Genomic DNA, 17,491 nt, shown 5'->3' on the forward strand with positions numbered 1-17,491 from the left:
TAAGAGAGAGAGAGAAATGGATATAGAAAGAGAGACGCAAAGGGAAAGTGGGCAGTCGACATACTCTAAACACACAGACATAATTACCTCATCGGTGAAGGCAATGACTTTTTACCTCACAAACTTAAAGCTTCCATTTCTCCCATTTTGTCATAAAAAAATACAGTGTGCATTTATAGTAAGTTAAATTTGAGCATATTTATCCCGAGCAAAAGCTGTTTCCTGACAAATTTATCTTAAATAAATCTCAGCGGTATTTAGATTTCATCCAAGTACATGCGTTGATTTAAGGGTTATGAAAAAGATATGCTGCATGTCACGTCTCTACTCAGATTTCAATACGCTAAACATAGAGTGGGTTATGGCGTGCATATCTCCATATAAAGCACTCAGTTTAAACTAAATGATGCAGAAAGGATATAGCGTACAGGAGGTCCTTAGATTTTTTATTGATTTTCTGAAATGATTTTCTGAAAATAAACAAAGCATTGCTGAAAGAAGAGAAGAAAACTCTGGTAACAGTGTGCATGAAGCTGCTTGAGAGATGATGGAGGTTACAAGAAATACATTTTTGTGGTACTTCGTATTCAACTGTCACAGCAGGGTTCCACATATCTTATGTGTAGCAGTCAAGACATTTGGGCGTGATGCAAGTATGCATTCACAAATGCTTGACCAACATGTTGCAAATTAACTGTCCCATTGAACATACTATACACTCTTGAATTTCTTTCACTAACTTCAACGGTAATAGTTACCTTTGAATTTATCAGTAGTCAGCTTGCTATAAACATGTAAGCAGTTTAAGCCCAGAATCTGAATATGCATACTTCCCTTTATAGTACATGAAAAGCATTATGTGAAAATGTCCAAATTTGCAGTATTCAGCATTCAATTTGGGTGAAAAAATACCTAGTTGACTTACTACTGTCAAGACTTTGAAGTGCACATCCTATGAACACTATGAACGGTGGAAACTGACACCATGTGAAAAAGCAGTGTGCTTAATTGTATTGACTATACACTTGTAGTGTACTTTAAATCTTAAAAGTGTATTTTTTATTTTTTTGTTAAATCTGCACTTTTGTATAATATTACTGAAATATTATTTAAATATATATAAGAGAATATGTTAGGTACACTTATAAAAAGTGCACTCTTAAATAGTTTTACCTTAAAGTATTTAAAGTACTGTCAAGCGATTAATCGCAATTAATCACATCCAAAATAAACGTTTTTGTTCACATAATATATGTGTGTACTTTGTATATTTATTATGTACATATAAATACACACACATGCAGTATATATTTTGAAAATATTTACATGTATATATTTATATTCATATAATTTATATTATATATAAATATATTTAAGTCAAGTCAAGTCACTATTATTTGTATAGCGCTTTACATCAGCTTTACAGTATTTAGACGTTTAGTTTATATATTTTATCTAATATAGAAACATAACATATTTTTCTTAAATACATACAGGACATGCATGTGTGTGTGTGTATTTATATATACATAATAAATATAAACAGTACACTCACATATGTTATGTAAACAAAAACTTTTATTTTGGATGCGATTAATTGCGATTAATCATTTGATAGCACTAATTTCTACGTTATGCTAAAGGAGTCATGAACTGAGAAACCCAAATTCCCTTGATCTTTTGTACTTTGAAAACATCCTATAAGTTTCAGAACTCAAAACTTTCTCGTTAATCTAAAAACAGCTTATATTGAAGGCAATCTGCTAAAACGACAGGTTGTGGAATGTTCTACTCTATGATGTAATACTGTGGCTAAACACCGTCTCCACAAAGGAAGATCAACGCCTGCTTCTACATCGCTGCCTGTTTAGCCCTGCCCACCGATTTGCGCATGTAGTGTTTACGAGAGAGGCGAACGTGCAGGTCTACGCAGAAACCAAACAATAAAGATGGCTCCAAAGACGATGTGCAGTGCTAAGTTGTGGAAAAACAGTCTTTGCGTTACCTTCCTTCTGATCCCAGTGTTAGGAAAGAGTGGATGAACTTTATTTTTAATGAAGATCCAGACCTCTTCAGTAAGAACTCACTCCTTTGTTCACTTAATTTTACCGCAAATTTGTTTACAAACAATGCACAACTCGATGTGGGATTTTCAGAAAGATTGAAACTAAAAGACAATGCTTTTGCTGGCTACATTGGATCTGACAGTAATGCCACAACACACAAATGTAACTGTTTTTATCACATGATCACTATTGCTTTCTCTGTTAAGCGGATCGTTTGATATGTGTTTTTAACCTAAATCACTGCACTGTCCTTCTGTCAAATATACACAACTATTAGCCAATCGTAGCAGTGGGTGTTTACTTCCGAGTCTACAATCCTCCACGCCTGTTCAAACAGAGCATTCTGATCAGGGCGTCAAAAACAGGACAGAAAATAGCCTATTACTTAACGAAATTATGATGTTTTTGATGTAAAACTTTTGATAACATTAAAAGGCAGTTCATGACCCCTTTAATAATCTTCTATCAAAACTAACAAAAATCTGATGTTATGACTAACATACATGCAAGCGCATGTAAAGTATTAATGTATTTTAAACATTAAATTTCAACTTCATCATTACGAGTGAGTAAATAAATTAACCAGTGAATAAAATATTTAAATGCATGACATATGTTTAATTGGAAAATACATGAATGCATATCTTAGTTACCATAGCTGTTTGTCAGTACATTCAGCAGTGCACTTTACCATATTTTAACAATAAGTATAAAATTACAAATAATTATGTTTACATTAATTATGAAATTGCATATAAAGTTGTACGTAATTCCTACTTAAGTGTACCAAAAAGCACTCTAAAATTCAACTAATTGCATTAAATATCAATTTAAGCTGAAATACATTGTCATTGAATTAAAAATAAAATGCAATTAAGAGTCTGAATCGATTACATTCAAATTCAGATTCAATGTTTATTTTTAGAGGTTAAGTAATATAGTAAATCTCTTAATACCATGGTGAATGTAGAATATCTTGGCTGCATTCATAAATCACACATGACTAATGCAGAAATATACTACAGTATATATACTATACTAAATATATACTACATTATAACAATACAAAGCTGATTGAAAATCACCAAACTTCTACTTTAAGAGTGTAAAATTGGAGAAAGCGGTGTACATTGTGTGCAGTGTGTTACCGATCATTCTTGTCTGTGTTTGCTTACTTGCATTGAGTATGTTTCTTCTTAATAGTGTCTGTATTAATATTGTTGTGTTTGTAAACTGCCAAGTATGAAGAGAAATATTATTTGGTTCTTCAAAGTGTCTTTAAAAAGTAAGACCATTAAAGTGGAGTGTATAGAATGAACCTTTTTAATGCGCCTCCTAACTTGTTTAATTACCAATGAAACATCATAATGGGTTCTTAGTTTTTCCATTTGCAGAAGTCATAACTGATTCGCCAATGGGGACTCGCTAAGCCCACCTGTTGGGCCAATGCCAGGCTGTGCGTGTAATAATTGAGCCATTAGCAGAACAGAGCTACTTTCAGCCATCTGTGCCCAAGCAGAGCCAGATATAAGCAGAAACCTCCTGTACATCCATTCAGTACCGATTTACTGAAAGCATATCTACTCAATGTCAATGACACAGCTCTGATTAAGTCATAGCAATAACATTAGCATGTAGTCTCTGACAAGCCCCTTTATTCATCATGTGTGACGAAATGCATTTCTTGCAGACTACTCGCAAATGTTACATAAACATGTAAGCCACCTTTCTTTTCATTGGGTTTCAAGTAATGACTCGAGGCATCTTGGCAGGAGTATTGCTTCAGACATTGGATGATTGGTTCTGAAAGTCCAACACATGTTGAATCCATTTTAGTTTTTGAAAGCCTGCTTTGACTGATAAGATTGCCATGGAAAGTTTGAAATCATGCTAGTGCCATCTTCTATTACAGCTAAACCCTAACATTTGAAGTTACCTCTAGCAGTAAGAGCCCTATTCCGGCCAGCATCATCCCTCATCCAGCCTATTTATACTGCATGCTCATCACTTACAAGTAAAATCCCCTGAAATCAACTCAGGCTCATTGGATGCTTGTGGCAATGTTTCTGCAAGACCGATATTACAAACCTAACTGCAAGTTTCAAAGTGAAATCTCCAGTGAGTGGACACTAAAATGCATGTTCAATATGTGACCATGCATGGCTATGTTTTTATTACGTACTGGCACGTATTGTGTCGTTTTTATTACGGGACGTATTGCGGCGGTTCAGAATTCTAATGTCTGTTGAGTGTCACTAAAAGGTTAATACTCTGTCATGTTGGAAAATAACAAACCCACTACACCAAACCTAAATCTAAACCAACCCGATAGTGTTAATGAATGCGAAAGTGATATAAAAATTTATTTGCTGATGCTTTGCAAATGTTAACTTACAGGAATTTGAGCTTTTTTGTCAAACTGTTTCATGGAGCACTTCACCTCACTAGTGCAACTCCGTATCGGGTGAGCTACAGAGCAAACTTACCGCGTTAGAAAACCCATACATATGAAGCAGTATATGTGACGCTAACGTTCAAAAGTATCAGTTTTCAAATCTTGCAGCATCAAGTCATAACATACATAATATTGTGCCAGGAATTGGAAAAAATTAGGCTTTCTTAATCAAAACTCTGGCCCTGTAAATCATACTTTATGCAAAAAGATATAAATGTTTTACTGCCTTTAGTGTTCATTTCAGCTGCAAACTGTAGCGATTCATACGTATAGGTATGTTTTTTTTTTTTATGCAGAAATGTAGATAGAGGCACATATTTCCAATGAGTCTGGGTAGACAAAAATACACCCAGCCTTGCCTGATGCACAAACGTAGCACATTATCTTCTATTAGCAACACTTGGACGTGACCCCATGCTCACCCCAGCCAGGGACGCTTCATGCTCTCCTCATGCCGAATCTTTCACCAAGCGCCTCTGTCTCACTTGCCCTGGGCGCATCTAATTGAAAGCGATCTCGAGGCCTAGCAGAGTTCCGTTTCTTTGCTAATCCTCCGCTGGGGGAAGCTCACATGGTCCCAATTACATCGTATACCGGTTTCTCTGACTGCCTCTCTCTTTCTCCTCACTAGCCCTCTCTCTTCGACTGGCCTGTGCGGGAGTTTATGTTATTAACTATGCACTGCACAGTTCCTGCCTGTCACGGGGGCCTGGAGATGTTATCGCCGATGCTCTGCGTATATGGTTACCTTGAAAATATTCCGTAAATTAAATTGGGATTGGCAATTCTGGAATATGGAAGAGGAGACAAGGCAAAGGGTGGGGGGGGGGGGGGGGGGTGCAGGCTTCAGCCTAAAGAATAGGACGAGAGGATCTACTGGTGTTTGTTTTGGATAGACAGACATTTAGAGGTATGTCACTGGCGAGCTGTAAGGTAATCCTTTGGAAAAAAAAAGCTGGGAAGTGCTTAAGGGACTCTTGGAGTTTCTTCTAACAGTCAAGACGAGACAAACAGTTCTTATTTTTACAGAAATTCCAATATTCCACCTCTGCAACGTGTTTTTTTTTTTTTTTTTTACTTCTGCTCAATGATGGACGTTCATTGCCCATAATCAAATAAATCTGTGTAGGGACTTTTTGTCTTCAAGTTGAAAAAAACTAAATACAAAAACAAAAACAAAAAAAGATTTTCCCAACTGAACAGCATCCTATTGGAAGCTCATAGGTGACCAATTTGGAATTTCACTCTAGATAGGCTCAACTTCCCCACCATTGACAGAATTTTCCGGCTTTCTGTGTTTTCACTGTTATACGGTAGGGGGCGCTATTACACATCTTATGAAAGAGTACAGAATCTCCAGCTCAGAACACTGGCAAAGAAGAAGCAGAAACAAGTAATAGTATGAAAGCAGGATATAAGCAGATTCGTATGTAAAATAGCACCATCATCAAACCTTAAACAGCATACAAACCAAAACTATACAATAATAGATCAAATCAAAATGTTACTGAATAAAATGTCGACCCTGGAAGAGGTATATGATTGTGCAAGCTTTGGGGGAGTTGATGGAAGCGATTTACTCCATCTATGTTTTACGAGTCCCTCATCATTCTGAAACCGATCCAGACATAGTCTTTTACAAAAATACGATTATCTTAGCTTTTTGCTGAAAAAACAAAAACAAAAAAACAAATATATATATATATATATATATATATATATATTGTGCTGATTGAAAATGCAGGGAGCTAGTTTTTCTTTTGACATAATGCATGTTCAGAATCAGATATCCATATAACAAAATATTCTGTGGGGCATGAAGTTTTCATCATAATGATCAAAAATGCTGGCGATGGCTGGCAACTTTTAAAAACACTGAAAGAGAGAGAGTTAATTGATTCCAATAATCCAGTGGTCCTTGATTGTGGTCTTAGAGTTTCCCAACAATGCATATTTTGAATATATTTCATATCTGAGTCACATATTTCAGCTCAGAGCCAAATCAGATGTGTTAAATATCAGGTGCGATATAAAATGTGGTGGGGCAGTACCACAACTGAGAACCTCTGTGTTAGCATATCGCTAAGCTAACAACATAATACTTTACAAGCAGAAAAATTAATAGCATACTTAAATACTGGGTTTAATAGGCGACACTGCGTTTGTCGTAATGTGTTCAGTGATTGACTTTTCCACAAGCCATACATGCAGTGCTTCCCTAGTATTTGGCCAAAATGTGATTGAAGATAATGAATTTCAGTAGGCTTTGGAGCAGGTTTTGTGATGTCAAAGCATCTGATATTCTTAATCAACCCACTGTACAAAAGAAAAATCCCCTTGGGGCCTCTGAATGTGAATATACAACAATTACCACAATGTTCCTATAAATGATATATAAAATGTCCACATGCACAAAACATTGCTAAATGCATCCTACTATACAAATTACAGTTCAATAAACGACTCTTTGTCACATTTGATCCATGAACGCATCAAAGGTAATCTGGATTTTCAATGTGAAATACATTTTCTGAGAAAAAATGTTTTAACTCAAAGGTCTCTTTTTTCACCTCCAGCAGTGTTAACAATTTCAGTTCTTCTGAATTTCCTAGCATTTCCAAGCAGGAAGAGAATCTCTACTATAAAGTGCTGCATAAAGGCTTAGTCTGGTCTATAATCATTCTATGCACACGATTTGAGAAGGCAACAGTTTTATTCTATATATATACTATATATATATGAACAGTCTTGGCAAATGTGACAATATAGAAATGTGTTTTTAGTATACAGTTATCACAAACTTCTAAATGATTTTGTTACCTTTTACATTTAAAATCATTTCCCACTGGAAAGAGGAATAGCACATTTAAACAAGTTAGCCTGATTTCAATAATATCTGTATTGATATTATGTAATATCTACATGTGTACTTACAGTAATATAAGGTAACAACATGGTTTTAGGTTTAGGTTATTACCCATTTAGTGTGTACATTAAGTACATGTATACATATAGAACTCATGATGTTCACTTTTTTTTTTTTTTTGTAAATCTGAGAACAGACTTGTGATTTGATATACTATAGACTCTTATCCAATTAACTCACCTTGACTTAACTTGAACGGGTTTGAAACGACATGGGGGTAAGTGATTAATGACAAAATTTTCAATTTTCCTTTAAGGTTATCTCTTGCTCAACCAATTAGATTTTTAATTTCTTAAATATATGATGTATTTATTCTACACTGTAAAAAGTGGTAACCTGAAGTTATTACCTTTAAAGAGCTATTTCTACCCAGTTTAAGCCATTAAAAAAATTGTTTTGTTAATAAAATTGATATACTGTACAGTATATAGGTTGGTTCAGTAATGTTAAATAATCACTTTGGACTTGAATAAAACCAGTTTCTAGTTTACTTTTTTTTTCTTTCAGTGTACATGGCAGCTTCAGCTTCATAAACCTGGATTTAAGGATAACGTTGAGCCTCTGTTAGTGATTTTAATTGGCTAACATGTCCCATATGTAGATGGTACGTGTAAAAGATTGTTGATATACATTAGACACAGACTTCTAATGTTTGCATGTACCTTAGCATCCTACCAAATAAATTACTTCAAAATTCACTATAAACTCCAAGGTTCATCAAACCACTTATTTCTACATCTGAAAATCAAAAGAGAAGCATCCTCATTTTCCTTTTGCTTCTCCTTTGGAATGCTAATGCAAATTCTATTCTCTGTACAGCTTTGCTATCCACACAGCAACTGAATCTTTTTGATGTCTAAAGAGTCAAACTCTGTAAACTCTTCCTGTGAAGCCCAGCGTCAGCCATGTCAGAGCAGTGGCTTCAGGAAAGGAAAACCTGATTATTCGTAACTTAATACAAACGTGTGGCGGTTGCTTAGAAACCCAAACACGGCTGGGCGGCCCAGAGGTCAGGGGTTCAGGCATGGCTCGGGGCGAGCGACGTAAATTCTGTTACCTGTTTGACTGTATCTCCATGCATGGCTAACAGGCGCGCGCTAGCTCTGTTTTTAACGAGGGGCCCCTGCCTCCCACTGCGGCACGCTTTAATTGTGTGTCTTGAAAGCCAGCCACTTTTGAGAAAGCATGCAATTCCACATCATGTAAACTTATGAGTGGGGAAATTACGCCTGCACTTAGAGGCATCTTTAAATAAAAGCAGTAAAATATATTCATTCTGAAACCCTTCTCTAAGTTCTGGGCTTTTTTTTCCAGGCTGTTTAACGACGAGGCTATCGGAGAGGGATAAAATGCATTGGCTGTGGAGCAACAGCTGGCAGGAGACACAGATGCACTTGGTCACCTCTTTGCCTCCTGCATCTCATTAAGAAAACAAACATTTCAAATGCTTCTTTGCATGTTATGCAAATATGCATCCAATGCATGAAAAATAGTATAACCAAACAAGTGCTGCAAAGGCTGAGTGATGTATATGTGCAAACAGAAGTAAACAGAAGTAAAACTTTTGCAAATATGCATGCAGTGCACTAAATATGCTATACAGAAATAAATAAATACATTCATACATACAAATTAATAAATAAATGAAAAATCAAATAAAATAAAATTGAAAATAAAATAAAAGCGCATTAAATTCCCTTATGAAAAAATTGCACTTAATTGAATTAAATTGTATTGCAATTATATATTTTTAACTGTACACTGTAAATAGTTAATTAAATAAAATTTAAAATAGTGCAAGAAAACACTATTTGAGTTTTTAAACTTTAAAATTGCACATTGAATGTAATGCTTTTACTTTGAAATTGTTTATAAAGTAAATTGATTTAATGTAATTATTTCTTAGCAATTTCTGAGTACAAATTGTGTCTATAAGTTATTTAACAGTGTTTATAAAATAATATGAATGAAATACATCATGACTGTTCCTTAACACACTTAAATATACTTTTAAAAAGTGTATGTCAAATTAAAACTTGTAAATCATTAAGTTTAATAATGTTGACAAACATAGCAACTAAAGTACATGTAAAGTAGTTAATTATCATTTTATCTGAAGTGTGTTATTGAATATTATATTTAATGTGGGTATATATTTTAAATGCACTGAATTACAACTTACAAACAGATGACTTACAAATTAAAGGAGCCTATATTTTATGCTTGTCTGGACAGTAGCCTAGACTTTTTTCATTATGAAATTATGTGTAAATATGTACTTAAATTCTACTTAAGTGGGTAAAAAGCACTCTTAAGTTCACCTAATTGCACTTAAACTCAATTTAAACTATAATCTATTTTCATTTAAATTCCCACATGCAGTTAGACCCTAAGTGTCCGAAAACGTTACATTTAATTTATAAATATATTATTTTCAAAGTTTATTATTAATGCTCAAGTGCACTTCATTTTCACAAGGTCTATAAGACTATACTTTTTACTGTGCAATAGTCAGCATTAGGAGAAAAAAGAAAAAACTCTGTTTTGTGTTAACGATAGTTAACAAAACGCAGCAAATTGTGAAGCTGTCAAAACAGTCAAGTCAAAGCGATCTGTTCCACAGCGCCTGGAATCTCCATAAACCCCTGCAGCCCGTCTGAGAGCGAGTCTGGTCTTCATTTGAGCTTCCTGATACAAATGAAAACGTGCAATGTCCAACACCAGCGTGGCATGACTCGGGAGCCCGCGGTCCCCAGTCACACAACAGCTTCGCAGTGCGATGTAAAGCGTGTCCTACACTTCGGAGCATGTGGTTTTGATTCCTGAATGTTTTATTGCCGAACAATGTTTCTGCCTTGGAGCGCAGCAGCATGTATAAAGAGCATATTGTCCCTCGGTGCCCACCCTCAGCTCATATATGACATCAGTGCGGCTCCGGCTGGCATGTTTGGCTTTAATAGTGCGTCCTGTCATTGACCAATCACTGCCCTGCAGTGGCTTCTATTCGACTGCTGCCTATCTGTCCGCATGCTTATCTTCAGTGGCACGATTTTAATAGACATTAGTCTGTCTGCACCAGGTTGTGGCTGTAAAATCAAACCGCAATGACCAGGCTGCACTTAAACGATAGCCAAGATGTGAGATCAAAGAGGGACATTTCAGCATGCCAAGCCAAACACTGTTAGCTAAAGCTCTTAAAGAGCACAGCTAGCGTATAAAACGGAACAAAACAAGAAAACGAGGGCTATTACACACTCATCGGGTTAATGGAAATATAAAACCTCAGACAGCAACGATCCACCCGCCCTCGTTGTAAAAGCTTATGTGACGGGAAATATTTCTGTGGGAACTGATATCATTGGATAACACCCCTCCGAAGCATCTTGACACCACAGACAGATATAATCACAACCACAGTTTTGGCTGAAAGCTAAATAATAGAGGGGGAATAATTCTATTATATGCATTTTAATGGCTGATTTAGAAATCGATTAAATCCTTTAAGTATTGCTCTGTTTTGCAGGAGTTTGGTCAAAGTAAAAGGAACGTTCACCCAAAAATGAAACAGTTGCCGGTAGCCATTGACTTCCATATTGTGGAGGTCAGTGGCTATCAGCAAGTGTTTGGTTTCCAACATTCTTCAGAATATCTTCTTTTGTGTTCAACAGAAGAAAGAAATTCGGTAACACTTTATTTTAGGGTCTCTTAACTAGTTGCTAATTATCATGAATGTTAATAGAATATTAGCCATTTATAAGAAGTAATTAAGCACATATTCTACATGACCTTATTCTACATCCCTAATCCAATCCAAGACCTAAACTTAACAACTACCTTACTAACTATTAATAAAAGGGAAAAGTCGTTGTTAATAGTTAATGTGTGTTCCCTTTTCTGAAGTGTCACCAGAAATGGCATTTGCCGTTGCTAGGAAACGCTTATTTTGTTTACTAGGATGAGAGTTGCTGAAATCGCGTTTGGTCTCGTACTGTATCGTGTATCTTGTCAGTGTGTGCACTTGCTTGGCCATTTGTAGTTGATAAACAGGAAAGTGGGTCCAGCTGAATTGAAATGATCATTTGTTGGTTTGGTATAATAAAGGTTATTATACCGCGGCAGCGGTCGCGGCAGTCGTCGTGTGAAGCCCTCTTAGTGTGAAGACCAAAGAGTGTAAAGACCATCGACTCTACCGTGCGACTCCACCGGGCAGGGACACCGGCAAGGGATAGTAGTAGCTTTTTATTTAATTTTTTCATTGATATGTTTATTATTGAAATGTTGTTGTTATATGCATGTGTTAATTTTATTTAATTTCTTTATTTTCTTAAATATGTGGGTAGATAGTATTTATAGAGTTGTAACTTTTTAGTTTTAGTTACTTTTTCTTATTTGTAAGTCGCTTTGGACAAAAGCGTCTGCTAAATGACAAAAGTAAAGTAAGTAAAAGTAAATGCATACAGGTTTGGAACAACAGTGAGGGCGAGTAATGGAGACAACATTTTCATTTTGGGGTGAACTCCATTATCCCTTATTGTTTTATAATTTTGCATAAATAAACTCCCTACAGATGTTTTGCAATACATTCTCTCTAAAAAGTCAAGTCAGAGTAAGTTTTCAGGGTTGTTAATTATGGGTGAATATGTGAGGAAGACATGAAACTGAAACTGAGAAAACGTTATTATTATAAATCAAATAGAATCATATTCTAGCTCTATTTGTATAAAAGTAGCTACAAAGGAAGAAAAGAATTTGAAAGAACTAATAATGTATACTTGATAAAAAAAATGCAATACACGATAACAGGAAAATTGTTTTTGAAAAATGATACAGTATAATACAGTGGATATACTGTATACCATAAATTTGGGGTTTGTATTTTTTACATTTTTGAAAGAATTCTCTTATGTGTCATAAGAGACTTATGCTCAGTCACCAAGGCTGCATTTATTTGATTAAAAATACAGTAAAAACACTAATATTTTTTACAATTTAAAATAATTATTTTTTATGTGAATATATTGTAAAATGTAATTTATTCCTGTGATCAAAGCTGTATTTCCAGCATCATTACTCCAGTCTTCAGTGTCACACGATCCTTCAGAAATCATTCTAATAGGCTAATGTGCTGCTCAAGAAACTCACCTTTTGTGGAACCTGCAATGTTTTTTTTTTTTTGTTGACGATCAGAAGGTGAGAGATTTTTGTTAGATTAGATTGTTTTGTTTAACAGTAGGCTTTAATGCATCATTGCTGAATAAAAAGCATTAAAAATCTAATTTTGAACAGTATGTTTATGCTGTGCATGATTTATGCATGATCTGGTATTGCCAGAACATTGATCGGTCATGGCTTGTGTGCTCTGTGCTCTTGTGTCATCCATTGCTTCATCCATGAAAATCTTTAGTAAACACTTTAGTAAACACTATTAATGCTTATTAATATTGTTTAATATTGCTTAAAAGTACAAACAGAATATTTTTTGATCTTTTGATTGATTATTATTGTGAATAATTATTGGAATGTGTTAGATGGCATTCATCTGTGTGTTATTTAGCTCTGGCATCAGATCTTCTCTGAGCAGAATGCTAAAGCACTGCTTTCATTGCTTGCAGGTGATGCAGGATAAACTCTGTTATTTACACAGCTGTGTACGCACATCTCGCTCCAGGACATGCTCTTATTCCAAATCAAATTTTCCTGTCCTCCGTCTATTCATCCGTCCAGTGGAATCCAGAACGGAGCAGGAGTTTGGGTTTGTTGAGCAGCATCAACATCCACACTGATGATCCACAGCGGACGTAGATTTGGCACAGCCCTGGACTAAATATCACCCATTTAATGTCAGTCCCACTTAATTAGGCCATTAGGTGTGAAGATAGGTTCATAAACCTGCAATGATGAGACCACCCTTAGGGTTTTACATTCAGCATGAATATACAGCACTAAAGACAACCGTAAGTGTTTGGGGAATTATGATAGTTATCATATATTAACAATTTTAGTAGCGATTAAAAAAAAATATATATATTGTTATCTTTATGGCACAGAACTACATGCATTTTTTATTTTTATTTTTATTTTTTAAGACTAAGATTCAATATTGTTCACCCAAAGATGAAAATTCTGTCATTATTTACTCAACACATTGTTCCAAAGAATGTTGGCAGCCATTGACTTCCATAGTATGGAAGTATATTATTATATAAATACATTACTTTAAAAGAATATAGTTAAGTATGAAGTAAATGTTTGTGGACATTTTATTTGTAAATAAACGGAAATTATTATAGTTTAAATTTATATTAAACGTAACTAGTTGAACAGTTGAATGCTTTGTTGACCCATTTTGTACTTAAGCACATTAGTGTTTAAAATAAGTGCTAACTTCTTTAAAGCATGGTAAAATTATTGAAATTTAATCATTTTAAATATACTTTAAGGTAAAACTGTTAATTTGATATTAATAACAAGTGTACAATTTAAAAGTGCACTTAAGTGTGTTAAGAAACTGTCATGAAATTGTCTTTAAGTATACTTAAGTAGCCTTTTATTTCATTAATATTTTATTATCAGTTGTTAAAAGCTTTTAGGAGTTAAAGTACATTAGAAGTGCACTTTCAAGTGCACTTCTTTTTCACATGGGCAGAATCAAGAGTATCTTGTATTATATCAGTAACAAATATATAACTAATAAATATCAGGCTTGTGATTACCAGACATACTGTCTCACAATCACAACATGAATGAGCATCTGTGGGAGCTCTCACTCTGTGTGCTTATTATATAAAAGAGTGCATTCAAATCAATTCTTTTCAAATACATCCAACACTTTTCCATCACCATTGGGTCATTATAAGGGTCTCAGGTGTGGATGTCCAGTTTCTAAAATGATTTCCTTTTCAATTAGCCTATTTAAGGCACAATCTGAGAAAAAGCTGCGTGAAAAAGTATTGGTATGGTAAATATGAACAGTGTTATAATATTATAATATAAGAGTCTTGTTATCATTGTAACCAAGCCCCAATTCATTTATTTACACAGGCTCAAAATATGACCAACACATCTGAAAGAAAAAAATTTAATATTTGTAGCAATAGCAAAAAACACATTGTATGAGTCAAAATGATCGATTTTTCTTTTATGCCAAAAATCATCAGGATATTAAGTAAAGATCATGTTCCATGAAGATATTTTGTAAATTTATTACCGTAAATATATCAAAACCTAATTTTGATTAGTAATATGCATTGCTAAGAACTTCATTTGAACAACTTTAAAGGCGATTTTCTCAATATTTAGATTTTTTTGCACCCTCAGATTCCAGATTTTCTAATAGTTGTATTTCGGCCAAATATTGTCTTATACATCAGTGGAAATCTTATTTAGTATAAATCTCAATTTGAAAAATGTACCCTTATGACTGGTTTTGCAGTTCGGGGTCACTGTATTCTCATTTGAATTACTTAATCTGTAAAACGATAGAATTAATTTTATAGATTGAGGTGATTGGGGGTCAATATGGTCAGTTCTTATGACCATATTTACATTATAAAAAATAAAAAAAAGATCAGTAGTGTCTAAACTTGAAATGTATTACTCAGAACTGCATTGAATCAATCTTCTACTGTGATCTACAACACATGCATACCCTCAAATGACCCCAAGAGTTATTCAGTGCACCTGTTTAAGTAAACAAATAAATAAGTACTTTTAATAAGCATATTAGCATTGCACATGTCCCTGATTCGTAAACCTGGATTTCCTCCGAAAGATCTGATTCTGCTGTATTTGCTCTGTGAGCTCTTCCAATGTGAAATGTGATGCTTTCTCGCCCTCTTTTGGTAAAACAGCTCAGAGTCATTCTCATGAGCAAATCCACCACTCAACTCTTAAGTCTCTTTTATTAAACAGCCATTTTAACGTGAGTTTGAATATTGTATTAGTAGTTTTAGTAGTAGTATTTAGTATTTAGTAGTAGTAGGCTAGCCTAGTAGTAAAGACTATTGCGATTTGTGAATAAAAATAAATTGGACTTTAAAATGGAGCTTTTAAAAAGTTTTCAAAAGTGGTCCGGTGCGAAAACAGCTTTTCAATCTATGCTAATTTAAAGTTTGTCCTTTTTAGAAAGGAAAAAGAGCACAAGATGGTTTTATACTGAGAGGGACTGAATATTATGGCCTGTTGTGACACTCTGAGTAGCCAAAAACATGATTGAGCTGCTAATTTAGCTGTTATGGGCCCTTTCCCCCCATGACGCTAATGATAATTAACATGCAAATGAGCTCAGGGATGTGGGGTGGGGGCTGCAGAGCTCTGTTCATTAAGGCCTTAATTACTGTTTGAAAACTGAAACATCAGGGTTATAAATGGAGGTTTTCATGTAATGGCTCGGATAATAATTAGGGCTTGAACATGCTCTGCTGTTTTGGATGTTACTTCTGGGTCTTATGGATGGACAGCTGCTCCAAAGTTCGGCTTTACTCACCAATACACTTCTGTATCCAACGTTTCAAAACTAATAAAGTGTGTAAAAACTGTTCTTTATATGTTTCAAAGGAACTAAATGATCTCTGCCCAACAGAGACACTTTGAGTACCCTAAATATTAAAATAAACTTTTTTTTTTCCTTCTCCAAAATGTGTTTAAATTGCCGAAGTCTCCAAAATAATTTGAATAATTATACAACAAACTGAAACTTTCAGCCTTGGCATATTAATGTCCAACTTAAAGGACCTTTAATTAGTTTTCTTTAATTAAGTAGTACATTAAAACGTATTGTGCCTGTCAGAAATTGAAGTCACTGTACCATTATCATAATACATGATCATGGATCTTAATTTCATAATATGCATCAACAGCCAATAGCAAACCCACTAGGGGTGGAGGAAAGAAAAAAACACTCAGTAATCTCAAAATATTCATAAACAGCCCAACTTTATTTACTTATTAAGAGACATCAGAGATACTATCACATTCACTGATGCTCCTGAAGGAAACACGATGCATTAAGAGCCGGGGGTGAAAACTTTTTGAATTTGAAGATCAAGGTAAATTGTACTTCATTTGTCTTCCAGGAAACATGCAAGTATCTTCTGTCACGTCAGAAGGGCAGTACTAAATGCAAAAATATGATATTTCAACAAAATAAGAAACATTTGGACATCTTCATCCTGTTCAAAAGTTTTCACCCCCCGGCTCTTAATGCATCGTGTTTCCTTCAGGAGCATCAGTGAATGTTTGAACCTTTTTTAATAGTTGTGTTTGAGTCCCTCAATCATCCTCAGCGTGAAAAGATGGATCTCAAAATCATACAGTCACTGCTGGAAAGGGTTCAAATATGCAAAAGATGCTGGAAAACTGAAGATTCTGCAGGACCTGGAGGATTTTTCTGAAGAACAGTGCTCAGTTGAACTGTTCAGAACAAATAAGGGACTCAGACACAACCATCACAAAACAAAAAAACAGTCGTAGATCATCCAGGTAACCACACACAGTATTAAGGGTTCACAAACTTTTGAATGTGGTTATTTTAATAATTTCAGCTATTTTTTTTGTCTTGTGGACTATATGTAAACATATTTTATGGAAAATATCTTACTCAGGACAGCACTAAATAAAAAATAACATGCATTGTATATGATCTCTCTTATTTTGTTAAAATTATCCACATTTTCAGATTCTGCAAGGGGTTCCCAAACTTTCGCATGCCACTGTAGTTTCAGAGAGCTTGCTGAACAGATAAAGGCTAAAAAACAAGCTTAGTGAGCAGGTAATCCTTGTGGTTTTGGTTAAACTCGACCAGATTTCTCTTTTGCAGAATTACAGGGGAGAAAGTGTGAATTCATTGCAGAAATAAGCAAGATGTGTGAGTCTATTTCAAAGAAAGTTAAAGAAGAATTATGGAAACACTTCCCACATGCACCTAAAGACTCCATGATTTCAACGATTGTTCGTTTTATGTTTTTCAGATGAAGAATTTCTGCAAAAATATGTTTGCTCCAAGTAAACACAAACTGCAAGGAATTATTTGATTTTTTTGTGTTT

Source organism: Barbus barbus (genome assembly GCF_936440315.1).
Source record: "Barbus barbus genome assembly, chromosome: 29".
NCBI lineage: Eukaryota > Metazoa > Chordata > Actinopteri > Cypriniformes > Cyprinidae > Barbus > Barbus barbus.